This window comes from Hemitrygon akajei, unplaced genomic scaffold (assembly GCF_048418815.1).
Source record: "Hemitrygon akajei unplaced genomic scaffold, sHemAka1.3 Scf000080, whole genome shotgun sequence".
In the NCBI taxonomy this organism is placed as follows: Eukaryota; Metazoa; Chordata; class Chondrichthyes; order Myliobatiformes; family Dasyatidae; genus Hemitrygon; species Hemitrygon akajei.
The window spans coordinates 2,642,505-2,658,651 of record NW_027331966.1 but is presented as its reverse complement, the minus strand read 5'-3'; positions in this window follow the sequence as shown (position 1 = coordinate 2,658,651).

The window sequence follows — 16,147 nt, the reverse complement described above, 5'->3', positions numbered from 1 at the left end:
GACAGGGACACGGATAGGAAAGGTTTAGAGGGATAGGGGTGGTCTGTCTGTGGAAGGAGCTGCCGGAGGAAGTGTTCGGGGCAGGTACATTAACGACACACGGAAAGGGACACGGATAGGAAAGGTTTAGAGGGATACGTGTTGTCCGTCTGTGGAAGGAGCTGCCGGAAGAAGTTGTCGAGGCAGGTACATTAACGACACTCGGACAGGGACACGGAGAGGAAAGGTTTAGAGGGATACGGGTGTCCGTCTGTGGAAGGAGCTGCCAGAGGAAGTGGTCGAGGCAGGTACATTAACGACACTCGGACAGGGACACGGATAGGAAAGGATTAGAGGGATACGGGTGGTCTGTCTGTGTAAGCTCCCGAAGGAAGTGGTCGAGGCAGGTACATTAACCACACTCGGACAGGGACACGGATAGGAAAGGTTTAGAGGGATAGGGGTGGTCTGTCTGTGGAAGGAGCTGCCGGAGGAAGTGTTCGGGGCAGGTACATTAACGACACTCGGACAGGGACACGGAGAGGAATGGTTTAGAGGGATACGTGTGGTCCGTCTGTTGAAGGAGCTGCCGGAAGAAGTTGTCGAGGCAGGTACGTTAACGACACTCGGACTGGGACACGGAGAGGAAAGGTTTAGAGGGATACGGGTGGTCCGTCTTTTGAAGGAGCTGCCGGAGGAAGTGTTCGGGGCAGGTACATTAACCACACTCGGACAGGGACATGGATAGGAAAGGTTTAGAGGGATACGGGTGGTCCGTCTGTGGAAGGAGGTGCCAGAGGAAGAGGTCGAGGCAGGTACATTAACGACACTCGGACAGGGACACGGATAGGAAAGGTTTAGAGGGATACGGATGGTCCGTCTGTGGAAAGAGCTGCCGGAGGAAGTGGTCGAGGCAGGTATATCAACGACACTCGGACAGGAACACGGATAGGAAAGGTTTAGAGGGATACGTGTGGTCCGTCTGTGGAAGGAGCTGCCGGAGGAAGTGGTCGAGTCAGGTACATTAAAGACACTCGGACAGCGACACGGATAGGAAAGGTTTAGAGGGATACGCGTGGTCGGTCTGTGGAAGGAACTGCCAGAGGAAGTGTTCGAGGCAGGTACATTAACGACTCACGGACAGGGACACGGATAGGAATGGTTCAGAGGGATACAGTTGGGTTTGTCTGTGGAAGGAGCATCCAAAGGAAGTGGTCGGGGCAGGTACATTAACGACACTCGGACAGGGACACGGAGAGGAAAGGTTTAGAGGGATACGGTTGGTCCGTCTGTTGAAGGAGCTGCCGGAGGATGTGTTCGAGGCAGGTACATTAACGACACTCGGACAGCGACATGGATAGGAAAGGTTTAGAGGGATACGGGTGGTCCGTCTGTGGAAGGAGCTGCCGGAGGAAGTGGTCGAGGCAGGTACATTAACGACACTCGGACAGGGACAAGGATAGGAAAGGTTTGGGGTGATACATGTGGTCCGTTTGTGTAAGGAGCTGCCAGAGGAAGTTTTCGGGGCAGATTCATTAACCACACTCGGACAGGGATAGCAAAGGTTTAGAGGGATACGGGTGGTCCGTCTGTGGAAGGAGGTGCCAGAGGAAGAGGTCGGGACAGGTACATTAACGGCACTCGGACAGGGACATGGATAGGAAAGGTTTAGAGGGATACGGGTGGGTCCGTCTGTGGAATGAGCTGCCAGAGGAAGTGGTCAAGGCAGGTACATTAACCACACTCGGACAGGGATAGCAAAGGTTTAGCGGGATACGGGTGGTCCGTCTGTAGAAGGAGCTGCCGTAGGAAGTGGTCGAGGCAGGTACATTAAGGACACTCGGACAGGGACACGGATAGAAAAGGTTTAGAGGGATACGTGTGGTCCGTCTGTGGAAGGAGCTGCCGGAGGAGGTGGTCGAGGCAGGTACATTAACGACACTCGGACAGGGACACGGATAGGAAAGGTTTGGGGGGATCCGGGTGTTCCGTCTGTGGAAGGAGCTGCCAGAGGAAGTGGTCGAGGCAGGTACATTAACGACACTCGGACAGGGACATCGATGGGAAAGTTTTGGGGGGATCCGGGTGTTCCGTCTGTGGAAGGAGCTGCCAGAGGAAGTGGTCGAGGCAGGTACATTAACGACACTCGGACAGGGACACGGATAGGAAAGGTTTGGGGGGATCCGGGTGTTCCGTTTGTGGAAGGAGCGGCCAGAGGAAGTGGTCGAGGCAGGTACATTAACGACACTCGGACAGGGACACGGATATGAAAGATTTAGAGGAATACCGGTTGGTCCGTCTGTGGAAGGAGCTACCAGAGGAAGTGGTCGAGAGGGCGATGGGTAACCCCAGGCAATCTCTAAAGTAAGCACATGTTCGGCACAGCATTGTGGGCCGAAGGGACTGCATTGCGCTGCAAGCTGTCTGTGTTTCTGAGGCGCTGCAGCGACGGGGCTGTGATTTTGGGGAACCCAGGGGACACCGCCAAAGAACATCGGACAGCACAACACAGGAACGGGCCATTCGGCCCCCCAGTGTTGTGCCGTACCAGTAAAGATAACCCAAGTTTGTCCAGCCTCTAAACCGGGCAACACCCTGGTGAACCTCTTCTACTCCCTCTCCGAAGCCTCGGCGTCCTTCCTTTAGCGTGGCCACCGGAACTAACCAAGATGTGGACTGTCGCGACATATCCTGCCCACCTTTGAATCCAAAAGCCCCGAGACCGTTCCATTAGCCAAGCACATTTCTACAGATATCCAGGCGAGGGCGCTCTATTGGGGCTTGAACTGCAGCTGCTAAGGTAACGTGCCGGTGATAATAACCCTGATTCTGATTCTGATGTGTGAACACGGCCGGCAGCAGCAGAGGTCGCCGTTGCGCCGTGTATTTTACCGGACGGGGCGGAGCGCTTGGAAATGAATCTGGGCCTTTCGTCCGTCTACCGAGCTGCAAGATCGGACAATTCCTCACGCTGTCGTGCACCTGCCCTAATCCCTCATCTGCCCATCTCGCTTCAGGAAAGGGAACACAGGCAAGGAGGAGAATAGTAAATCTAGAGAGCAGGCCATTCTAGACTGGGTATTGAGCAATGAGGAAGGGTTAGTTAGCAATCTTGTTGTGCGAGGCCCCTTGAGTAACAGTGACCATAATATGGTGGAAATCTTCATTAAGATGGAGAGTGACATAGTTAATTCAGAAACAAAGGTTCTGCAATTAAAGAAGGGTAACTTTGAAGGTATGAGACGTGAATTAGCTAAGATAGACTAGCAAATGATACTTAAAGGGTTGACGGTGGATATGCAAGCATTTAAAGATCACATGGATTAACTACAACAATTGTTCATCCCAGTTTGGCAAAAGAATAAACCAGGGAAGGTAGTGCACCCGTGGCAGACAAGGGAAATTAGGGATAGTACATTAGCCAGAAAAAGCGGCACACCTGAGGGCTGGGAGAAATTCAGAGTCCAGCAGAAGAGGACAAAGGCATTAATTAGGAAAGCGAAAAAAGATTATGAGAGAAAGCTGGCAGGGAACATAAAAACTGACAGTAAACGCTTTTATAGATATGTGAAAAGAAAAAGATTGGTTAAGACAAATGTAACAGGTAAATTGATCATGGGGAACAAGGATATGACAGACCAATTGAATAACTACTTTGGTTCTGTCTTCACTAAGGAGGACATAAATAATCTTCTGGAAATAGTAGGGGACCGAGGGTCTAGTGAGATGGAGGAATTGAGGGAAATACATGTTAGTAGGAAAATGGTGTTAGGTAAATTGAAGGGATTAAAGGCAGATAAATCCCTAGGGCCAGATGGTCTGCATCCCAGCGTGCTTAAGGAAGTAGCCCAAGAAATACTGGATGCATTGGTGATAATTTTTCAAAACTCTTTAGATTCTGGATTAGTTCCTGAGGATTGGAGGGTGGGCTAATGCAACCCCACTTTTCAGAAACGGAGGGAGAGAAAACCGGGAAATTATAGACCGGTTAGCCTGACATCGGTGGCGGGGAAATGCTGGTGTCAGTTATCAAAGATGTGATAACAGCACATTTGGAAAGAGGTGAAATCATCGGACAAAGTCAGCGTGGATTTGTGAAAGGAAAGTCATGTCTGACGAATCTTACAGAATTTTTTGAGGATGTAACTAGTAGAATGGATAGGGGAGAACCAGTGGATGTGGTATATTTGGATTTTCAAAAGGCTTTTGACAAGGTCCCACACAGGAGATTAGTGTGTAAACTTAAAGCACACGGTATTGGGGGTATGGTATTGATGTGGATAGAGAATTGGTTGGCAGACAGGAAGCAAAGAGTAGGAAGAAACGGGACTTTTCAGAATGGCAGGCAGTGACTGGTGGGGTACCGCAAGGCTCAGTGCGGGGACCCCAGTTGTTTACAATATATATTAATGATTTAGACGAGGGAATTAAATGCAGCATCTTCAGGTTTGTGGATGGCACGAAGCTGGGCGGCGGTGTTAGCTGTAAGGAGGGTGTGAAGAGGACGCAGGGTGACTTGGATAGGTTAGGTGAGTAGGCAAATTCATGGCAGATGCAATTTAATGTGGAAAAATGTGAGGTTATCTACTTTGGTGTCAAGAACAGGAAAACAGATTATTATCTGAACGGTGGCCGATTAGGAAAAGGGGAGGTGCAACGAGACCTGGGTATCATTGTACACCAGTCATTGAAGGTGTGCATGCAGGTACAGTAGGCGGTGAAAAAGGCAAATGGTATGTTGGCATTCATAGCAAGAGGATTCGAGTATAGGAGCAGGGAGGTTCTACTGCTGTTGTACAAGGCCTTGCTGTGACCACAGCTGGAGTATTGTGTGCAGTTTTGATCCCCTAATCTGAGGAAATACATTCTTGCCATAGAGGGAGTACAGAGAAGGTTCACTAGATTGATTCCTGGGATGGCAGGACTTTCATATGAAAAAAGACTGGATCGACTGGGTTTATACTCGCTGGATTTTAGAAGATTGAGGGAGGATCTTATTGAAACGTATAAAATTCTAAAGGGACTGGACAGGCTAGATGCAGGAAGATTGTTCCCGATGTTGGGGGAGTTCAGAACGAGGGGTCACAGTTTAAGGACAAAGGGGAAGCCTTTTAGGACCGAGATGAGGAAAAACTTCTTCACACAGAGAGTGGTGAATCTGTGGAATTCTCCGCCACAGGAAACAGTTGACGCCAGTTCATTGGCTATATTTAAGAGGGAGCTAGATATGGCCCTTGGGGCTAAAGGGATCAGGGGGTAAGGAGAGAAAGCAGGTACAGGGTTCTGAGTTGGATGATCAGCCATGATCATACTGAATGGCAGTGCAGGCTCGAAGGGCCGAATGTCCGTCTCCTGCACCTATTCTCTATGTTCCTATGTTTCTACGATATGTCTTACGGTTAACCCGTTAAACACTAGCATTGAGCAGATTGGCAGCAATGGTGTTAAAATACAACCCGAGTGAATCTGCAGATGCTGGAAATAAATAAAATCACAAAATGCAGGCAGAACTCAGCAGGCCAGACAGCATCTATGGGAGGAATGAGGAAAACTCCTGATGAAGGGTTTCGGCCCGAAACGTCGTCACTACCTCCTCCCATAGATGTTGTCTAGCCTGCTGAGTTCTGCCAGCATTTTGTGTTAAAATACTGTCCAGTAATTGGTATCCTCTCCACACGGGTGAAGTAGCGTATTCATATGTGGCGGTGAACCGCCACGGCGTGTTGTCAATGATGACGTAAGGTTCAATGACAAAGTATAACGGGACCCCTGTCCCGCAGCTCACTATAACCACGGTCACGATAACCACCGTTGCTGTTCTCTCGGTGCAGTATCGCTCCCGCAGCTTTCGGCAACATATTGCGATGAAGCGATCGAAGGTAAAACTGACCGTGAGCCAAACAAAACAGTCCCGCGTCGCAGCCACAAATACAAGTGTCAGACCGCATACAGGAGTGATGAGCAGGGATTTGGAATAAATGTAGATATTGTTGGTCTGTTCCACTAAAGCAACAACGATAACCACCATCAGATCCGCTGTTGCCATTCCAACCAGGTAACGGGTGATGGATTTGGAGAGTCCGCATTTTCCCCGAGAAAGGATCACAACCGCCGTTAAATTAACTGCAAGACATTTGGAAACAAAATAGAAATACGGTCAGCTCCCTGAATGCCCCCATTCTACCGATGCTATGCAGGGTATGGTCTGTTTGGAAGTGGAAAGTGGGAGTCCAGTGTGTGCGGTCTCGGTCGCTGCACTCCGACTGGAGGACAATGACGGATGTGAGTGTCAGTGGATTGGCGACCTTCTCACAGTTTAGAGCGAGGCATCCGAGTTCCACGACTCACGGACCGGTGAGCAGTCGATCGCTCCTGTAAACAAGACCATTTCCATTATTAGAGGTGAAATAGCTGAAGGGATTGTTTGTAGCGGTGTCAAAGTGCCATCGAGGAGGTATAAAGCACGAGTTCTCATTTGCAGACTTACAGAAGAACAGACCTACGTGGCGGAAATAGACCGGACCGTCATTTAAATAAGCTGCCACGTTGTTATAAGATCGAAGTGTCTACACTGATAGAGACTCAGAACTAGAAAAGCAGAGACCAGCATCAATTCAGAAAGCTAAGCGAAGTGAAATTATGAAACAACGACAATATCGACACCAGCTTAATTGAGAAAAGAAGAAAACACTGCGATCGAAATATGGAAAATGAAAATAAAACCATTAGATGCCTGAATCCTCCATTCCGGAAACACGTTTCAGCCGATGGTAACATCTGTGCTCAGTAACAGTGCGGATACCGCAGCAGAGTAACGACGGCACCATACATAAAGTAACCAGCTCCGGCATCTTACCGGGGACACCGACCGCTACAAGTGTGGGATAGAAAATGGCTGCGATGTAGTAAATCGCCGGATATCCCATATTCCGTCAGAAGCAGCGTTCAGTTGTACGGAGCGTTTCAGCTGCTCAGATTGACTGGGGATCGGTTTAGCAGACTTTTATTGGGGTGAGAGCAATTCCACTGAGGCAATTAGCGTGGCTATCACGTCAGGGACATTACTGACAACCAACTGCACAAATACCTTGCGTTAAACTATTTATCCCCGTGTCATGAATTTGACTCCTTAAGAGATTTTGCAAAGTAATTACTTTAAAACAAAAGTTGATGTGCTTTTTTTCCCATGTTATTTTCCATGATACCTGGCTTCAGCTATTTGAATGAAAATATATTTTGTCATTGTTGCTTTTAAATCAGGCATTCATCTTGAAGTCGGTTTATTTTGTAACAATTGACGGAGTACATTCGCTTCTGAAATTGAGGGAAGGAGTTTGTTCTGGCAGGGGGAACGGAGACCAATTCTTTATTAAAGGGGAACATTCGTTCATTCTTTTCTTTCGTTCGTTCCAGTCATTTCGGGGGATTGAGTGTTGGAAATCACAGTGACAGCTGACATGTATTACAATAAAATACACTGCATATATTCCTCCAAACACTGTAAAAGATTCACAGCGATATTCCAGAGACCTGTGATCAAAAAGGGAACGTGTCCTCGGGAGATTAGCGAGGGCTGTGGACAGTTTGAAGAACAATGTTTTCCAGCGCACACATGGGGTGTTTGGCAGGAACTTGTCCTCTGCCAGTGAATGACTTGACCACCCCATACCTGTGTCATGCGATTCAGTCTTTTTAACTTTAATGATATTCTCAGACCTGCCACAATTCTACCATTATTTATCCATCCATTCGGTCTTTGAACAAAAGTAGCAAGTGAAATCTGTGCACTATCCGCAGGTTCCAGGACTTTTCTATTATTTGCCAGGAAGTTCTATTTTCTTTCTCCTGATTTACTGTCAGGTATATTGAGTGTGTGCAGAACAGCGAAAGTGTTCAACCTCACCTTTCAATCACATTTCTACCTGCTCCTGCAGTGCACCGTTCCGTGCCGATTGTGGTTCTCGTAGCGATGAGCGGGTCTCGGCTTATTGGAGAAAGTCTCATCACTCTGTTTCCGTTGGGGAACTCGTACTAATGTGCGGCCCTCGGTTGACTCGAGAAAGTATCACCACTGCCTTCAGATTCATCCTTCCAAAGTGAATCACTCCGTAACCTTCCGGGTTGAACTCCATCTGTAACTTCTCAGCGCTGCTCCGCGTCCTGTCACTGTCCTCTTGTAAACTCTGATTACTTTCTATACTATATACATAATTCCTCCAACTTCCACATTGCAGATGCAATAACTCACCGTTCCACTTCCTTATACACGTTATTTTTAAAGCACAAATATCCTGGGTTCTCAGAACAGATCTCCGCAGGACACCACTGGTACCGGCATCCGGGGAGAAAACGCCCCATCCACAACTACCCTCTGCCTTCTGGGGCGTCAGTCCTGAATCCACAAGCCAACTTTCCCAGGATACCAAGCCTTCTGAAAGGTCCTGCCATGGTTAACCATAAGTATAACCGTCACATCCTCACAGATTTGAACCAGGCTCGTGAGTCATGATCTGCTCCTCACAAAGCCATACTGACTCTGCCAAATTAGGTAATGTTTCTCCAAATTCTCGTAAATCCTGTTTCTAAGAAAGTTCTCTGATAATTTGCCCATCACTGAGGTAGGACTCACCGCTTCCCGCAGTCACTCAGGCTTTCTCCCGACCACACAAGAAGACGTATTTAACCTACTGTACTTTTTTTCAAAAGTTCCAGTACATCCTTTCTCTTAACCTCGGTATGTTGTCGCACATCGGCCTGCTTAACGCTCTCCTCACAAATGTCCCTCTCACTGGTGAATACTGAACTAAAGTCTTCATTCAGGACTTGTACTTCTTTCCCCGACCTCAGGGGCTTGTTTTATCTTCTATCCCCGACCGGTCCGACACTCATTCCAGTCATCTTTTTCTTCACATACATCTCGAATGGCTTGGGGGTTTCCTTAAAGCCACTGTAGGCCTTCTGTAGACGTTTCTAGTGATCCTAATTTCATTCTTCAGTTTTTCCCCGGCTAATTTGTAAATCTACAGTAATCTCTGATCCTTGCTTTCTAATCCTCTGAAGTCAGCTTCCTAAAGCTTCTTTCTTCCTGTTGATCAGATGTTTCACATCGTTTGTCGACCATGGCTCCTTTACCCTACCGTCCCTTCCCTGCCGGAATGGAGCAAACCTATCCAGAACCCCATGTAAGTACAGCCTAAAATATATTCACATTTCCGTTGTGTATTTCCCAGGAAATATCCGTTCCAGATTTATGCTTTGATGTTCCAACCTAATATCATTGTAATTCCAATTACTCTGTTAATAATTTTTGGAACTGACATGGGGCTGTGGGACGGGAGCGGGCAGTGTGATTAATATGGACCCTGACACGGGGCAGTGGGCAGAGAGTGGGGCAATGGGATGGGTATGGGGAATGACACGAGGTTATGGGGACACAGCCGGGCATTGAGATTACTTAGTGACTGACACGGACCTGTGTGATTAGTGGATGGAACCCTTTTACGAAAGGAGGGTGCTGGACCCCTTATAATTTGCCTACCGACACAACCGATGGACAGACGGCGCAATGGCCACTGCTCTACACACCGTCCTTACACATCTGGAGAAGAAGGATGCTTATGTTGGAATGCTATTCTTGGACTACAGTTCAGTATTCAACACCATAATTCCCCCCGGGCTCGACAGGAAGCTCAGTGATCTTGTCCTTGACCCCACCTCTCAGATCGCCAGTATGTTGTAAGAGTGGGCTCCCTCACCTCCACCCCTCTGACTTTCATCACAGGAGCCCTCAGTGCCATGTACTGAGTACCTCACTTACTCTCTATATTCCAATGTCTGTATCGCCACCCACAGCTCGTCTGTTAAGTAAATTTGCCGATGATACTATATTGATTGGACTAATCTCAAAATATAACGAAGTTGCCTGCACTTGTCCTGTCTAAAGTTCTTGCGTAAATCTTTAGAATATAGTTCTGCCAATTATTTAAATAATTCTTATATCTTTGATGATGAAGGAGCGATCGACTGCCTGTACATGGTTTGTCAACCTATAATACTTATTATTATGTTTTAATTGTTTTTAGCTCAAGGTGGTATAACTTGAGGTAGAGCCATCGCGAAGATTTTTCTCATTTCTCAGTTTGCTATGAAATTGTGCGCTCAGATCGCTGGGATGTCTTCTATGGATGGACATGAGTGGTTCACTTGACCTTCCAAGGTGACCATTTCTTCATGTTTCTGGATTGTGCTCTCATTTGAGTTTAGTGCTGTGTATTTTGTATTAGTTTTACACATGCCGGCATGTAGTGCTCAATTCTGGTTTCGTTAAGAAAAACATCCTGAAGAGGTTTCCTTTTAAATTACCACCCCTCCCCTTCTCCCAGTTTCACCGATGAATTCACCTCCTTGTTATTTTCCCTCCTCTGTCCACTTTTTATTCTGACATCATCTTCTATTTCTAAAGAAGCCAAAAATTGAAGGACCGAAGCGAGTGTAGATGCAATTATTAATGAGAAAATGTGCTTTGGAAGCTTGAACGCCTCGAAGTAGATAAGACTCCTGGACCTGATGATGTACACCCCAGGGTTCAGAAAGAGGTAGTTGAAGAGTTTGACAAGAGTTTAATGTATAATTCCAAGAAATATCCCTATTATCTTTCGTCAACAAATGAATAACATTTTCCACCCTTCAATTTTCTAGTTCTACTTTCGTGGCCAGCGAAGACACACATATAATGTCCAAAAGCGCAGCAATATCTTCGCTCGCTTTCCCAAATTACCTGGTATCCCAAATTCTGTTATTGGGAAATCATCTATCACAATACTTTCCAAGTTTCCAGCGCATTCTCTTTCTGAGCGGCGGTATGTTCTGGCATATCTGCCTTTTTACGCTGAGTTCACATTGATCAATGTATTCAGTGAGGAGCTGCACCGCCTCCTTGGACTCCCGAGACGAGTTTTCCTCTGATCTGCCCACACTCACTCCAGTCTCTTCCTGTTCTTCACAGTGCTACTCGCCAAGGCCTTCTCAAGTCCCTTTCTAAATCTTTTAAGTCCATTGTTAAATTATTTCCTAGTTACATTCTGACTCGCCATAACCCTAGCTGATCCTTTCTTCCTAATCTTTAAGTTTCGTTCTTTCTTCCTCCTGACGAGTTTTTGAAACTTTCTTGTCACCCAGGGTTACTTTACGTTATCATCCTTTCCCTGCGTCAACGAGACAAACCTATACTAAAACCGATGTCAGTTCTCCCGAAACAATCTCCACATATCTGTTGCGCATTTCCCTGAGTGCATCATTTCCCAATGTATGTTCCCAAGTTCCTGCCAGGTAACACCGTACATTGCAGACCCCAAATTCCAGGCACCCTTCTCCTATCACTGTGCAATGTAAATGTCGGGGAGTTCTCCCTATCGTTTTGAAATGCTGACCCGCAGAGAGATCTGTCACCGGACCGGTTTGCTTTTCTAATAATAGATCCGGTATCGACTGTTTGCGAGTCCGCCTTTCTTCTTATAGTGGCATGAATCCATCCTGGACACAACTGAGAAATTATGCCATACCTGAACCTGTTACCAGACCCTGACAATTTTGAAATATCTTAAACCAGGAAAGTCCTGAAGCCATCCCTGCCCTTGTGACAATCGAGTGTCTGCGATGACTTGATCCAATGTAACACTAACGCCAGCAGCATTGAACGTTTGCATTGCTACCTTTCAGAACTGTATGAAGTAATCAAACTTCCGCCAATTTTGCAATTTCCGGAATAAGATTGTTTGAATTAATGACATATTTGCCAAACTATTTCATTGTAAAACGGCTTTAATTGAAAACTCCGTTGACTTATCATTGGACGTTGGCGTTATCTACACAGATGACCATTTAATGTAAACACATACTTCATTCCATTCCTCAGCTCTTCTCTGAATTTCCTCTGTGTCAGTGTATAGATACAAGTATTGGTGGACATGCTGAGAAATTGTAACATGAACCCAAATTGTTGTAGGATATATACCGGGGAACTCAAATATCTGTCCTGGTAAAAATAGTTTTGCACTTGCCATTTCAGGGAATGCGCTACACTGGGCATCCACAATAATCTGAAATTAGCTGATATAGAAAACAACAAAATCATCGACTTTCTGCGTTTTTCTGCCTCGGCATCTTTCTGATTGTCGCTGCTGTGTCGAAGCTTTCTGCGGACTCTATTTGCCATAACGATATGTCTTACGGTTAACCCGTTAAACACCAGGACTAAGCCGATTGGTAGCAATGGTGTTAAAATACTGTCCAGTAATTCGTATCCTCTCCACACGGGTGAAGTAACGTATTCATATGTGCCGATGCACCGCCACGGCGTGTTGTCAATGATGACGTAAGGTTCAATGGCAAAGTAAATCGGGACGCATCTCCCGCAGCTCACTATAACTACGATCACGATAACCACCATTGCTGTTCTCTCGGTGCAGTATCGCTCACGCAGCCTTCGGCAACATATTGCGATGAAGCGATCGAAGGTAAAACTGACCGTAACCCAAACAGAACAGTCCGCCGTTGCAGCCGCAAATACAACTGTCAGAGCGCATACAGGAGTGATGAGCAGGGATCTGGAATAAATGTAGATATTGTTGGTCTGTTCCACTAAAGCAACAACGATAACCACCATCAGATCTGCTGTTGCCATTCCAACCAAGTAACGGGTGATGCATTTGGAGAGTCCGCATTTTCCCCGAGAAAGGATCAGAATCGCCGTTAAATTAACTGCACGAAATTGAAAAAACAAAAAGAAATATAATTAGACTAAATGTAGATAAGGTTGGTCTGTTCCACTAACGTAACATCGATAACCACCATCAGATCCGCTAAAGCCATTCCAACCAGGTATGGGTGACGCATTTTCCCCGAGAGAGGATCACAGTCGCTGTTAAATTAACGACAAGATAATTGGAAATTAAACAGAAATATTGTCAGCAGCATCTCCGTGAATGCCCCCATTCTTCCGATGCTATGCAAGGTATGGTCTGTTTGGAAGTGGAAAGCGGGAATCCAGTGTGTGCGGTCTCCGTCGCTGCACTCCGGCTGGAGGATAACGACGGATGTGAGTGTCAGTGAATTGGCGACCTTCCCACAGTTTAGAGCGAGGCATCCGAGTTCCACGACTCACGGACCGATGGGCAGTCGATCGCTCCTGTAAACAACACCATTTCCATTATTAGAGGTGAAAATAGCTGAAGGCACTGCTTGTAGCTGTGACAAGTGGAGTCAATGAGATATAAAGCACGAGTTCTCATTTACTGACTTACAGAGGAACGGACCTACGTGTCGAAAATAGACTGGACCGTCATTTAAATAAGCTGCCACGTTGTTATAAGGTCGAAGTGTCTGCACTGATGGAGACTTGGGCTTGGAAAAGCAGAGACCAGCATCACTTCAGAAAGCTTAGCGATGTGAAATTGTGAAACAACGACAATATCGGCACCAACTTAATTGACAAAAGAAAGAAAACACTGCTATCAAAGTACGGATAATGAAAATAAAACAATCAGATGCCTGAATCCTCCATTCCGGGAGCACGTTTCAGCCGATGGTAGCATCTGTGCTCAGTAACAGTGCGGATACCGCAGCAGAGTAACGACGGCACCATACATAAAGTGACCAGCTCCGGCATCTTACCGGGGACACCAACCGCTACAAGTGTGGGATAGAAAATGGCCGCGATGTAGTAAATCGTCGCATATCCCATATTCCGTCAGAAGCAGCGTTCAGTTGCACGGAGCGTTTCAGCTGCTCAGATGGACTGGTGATCGGTTTAGCAGACTTTTATTGAGGAGAGAGCAATTCCACTGAGGCAATTAGCGTGGCTGTCACGTCAGGGACATTAGTGACAATCAACTGCACAAACACTTACGTTAAACTATTTTTACTCACTCTGTCTCCGTGTCATGAATTTGACTCCTCAAGGGACATTGCAATCTACTTACTTTAAAACAAAGTATAATGTGAATTTGCCAATTTAAATTCCATGACAACTGACCTCAGCTATTTAAACAGGACATTATTGCATCAGTGTTTATGGAGGCGTTCATAATGAAGTCGACTTATTTTGTAGCATTCAACGGAGCACATTTGCTTTTAAAATTGAGGGAAGGAGTTTGTTCTGGCGGGTGAAATGGAGAACGCTTCTTTATTAAAGGGGAATATCGGTTCATTCTTTTCTTTTGTTGGTTCCGGTCATTCCGGGCGGTTTGTGTGTTGGAAATCACAGTGAGAGCTGACACGTGTTACAATAAAATACACTGCACATGTATTCCACGGCACAATTTAAAAGATCCACAGCGATATTCCAGAGATCTGTGATCAAAAAGGGAACGTGTCCTCGGGAGATTAGCGAGGGCTGTGGAAAGTTTGAAGAACAATGTTTTCCAGCGCACACATGGGCCGTTTGGCAGGAACCTGACCTCTGCCAGTGAATGACTTGACCACCCCGCACCCGTGCCCTGCGATGCAGTCGATTTTACTTTAAAGATATTCTCAAACCAGCCACAATTTTCCCAGTATTTCGCCATCCATTCTCTGTTTGAACAAAAGTAACAAGTGAACATTCCGCAGGTTGACAGGCTGTTCTATTATTTGCCACGAAGTTGTCTGTTTCTCTCCTGATCTGCTTTCCGGTATATTGTCTTTCATACAAACATAGAAACATAGAAAACTTACAGCATAATACAAGTCCTTCGGCCCACAAAACTGTGCCGAACATTTCCCTACGTTAGAAATTTTTCGGATTACCCATAGCCTTCTATTTTTCTGAGCTCCATGTACCTATCCAAATGTCTCTTAAAAGACCCTATCGTATCCGCCTCCACCACCGTTGCTGGCAGCCCATTCCATGCACTCACCATTCTCTGCGTAAACAAACCACCCCTGACATCTCCTCTGTACCTGCTCCCCAGCACCTTAATCCTGTGTCCTCTTGTGGCAACCATTTCTGCCCTGGGAAACAGCCTCTGACTATCCACACGATCAATGCCTCTCATCATCTTAAACACATCTCTCAGGTCACCTCTCATCCTCCGTCGCTCCGAGGAAAAAAGGCCGAGTTCACTCAACTGCTTTCATAAGACAATCGTCACTATGAGTCTGTGCTGAACAGCAGATGTGGTCAAGCTCACCTGTCAATCACACTTCCTTCTGCTCCTGCAGTGCACCGCTCCGTGCCGATTGTGGTTCTCGTACCGATGAGCGGACCTCGGCTTATTGGAGAGAATCTCATCACTCTGTTTCCATTGTGGAACTTGTACTAATGTGCGGCCCTCGGTTGACTCGAGCAAGTAATACCTCTGCCTTCAATTCCATTCTCCCAAAGTGAATTACTTCGTACCTTTCTGGGTTGAACTCCATCTGTAACTTCTCAGCGCTGCTCTGCGTCCTGTGACTGTCCTGTTGTAATCTATGAAAACCTCCTATACTGTCCATAATTCCACCAACGGCCACATCATTGCAAATACAATAATCCACCTTTCCACCTCCTCATCCAAATCGTTCATAAAAACACAAAAGCCGGGAGTCTCAGACTGACCATTGCAGGACACCACTGGTCACCGACATCCAGGGAGAAAACGCTCCATCCACAACTACAGTCTGCCTTCTGTGGGCATCAGTCCTGGAATCCACCAGCCAACTCTCCCTGGATGCCAAACCTTCTGACGCTATGAACGGTCCTACCATAGTTAACCGTATCAAATGCCTTATTAAAAACTATTTATACCAGATCAACTTCTCTGCCTTTACCAATGTGCTTTGTCACATCTTCACAGAACTGAACCAGGCACGTGAGGCATAGATAGATAGATAGATAGATACTTTATTCATCCCCTTGGGGAAATTCAACATTTTTTCCAATGTCCCATACACTTGTTGTAGCAAAAACTCATTACATACAATACTTAACTCAGTAATAATATGATATGCATCTAAATCACTAACTCAAAAAGCATTAATAATAGCTTTAAAAAAAGTTCTTAAGTCCTGGCAGTTGAATTGTAAAGCCTAATGGCATTGGGGAGTATTGACCTCTTCATCCTGTCTGAGGAGCATTGCATCGACAGTAACCTGTCGCTGAAACTGCTTCTCTGTCTCTGGATGGTGCTATGTAGAGGATGTTCAGGATTTT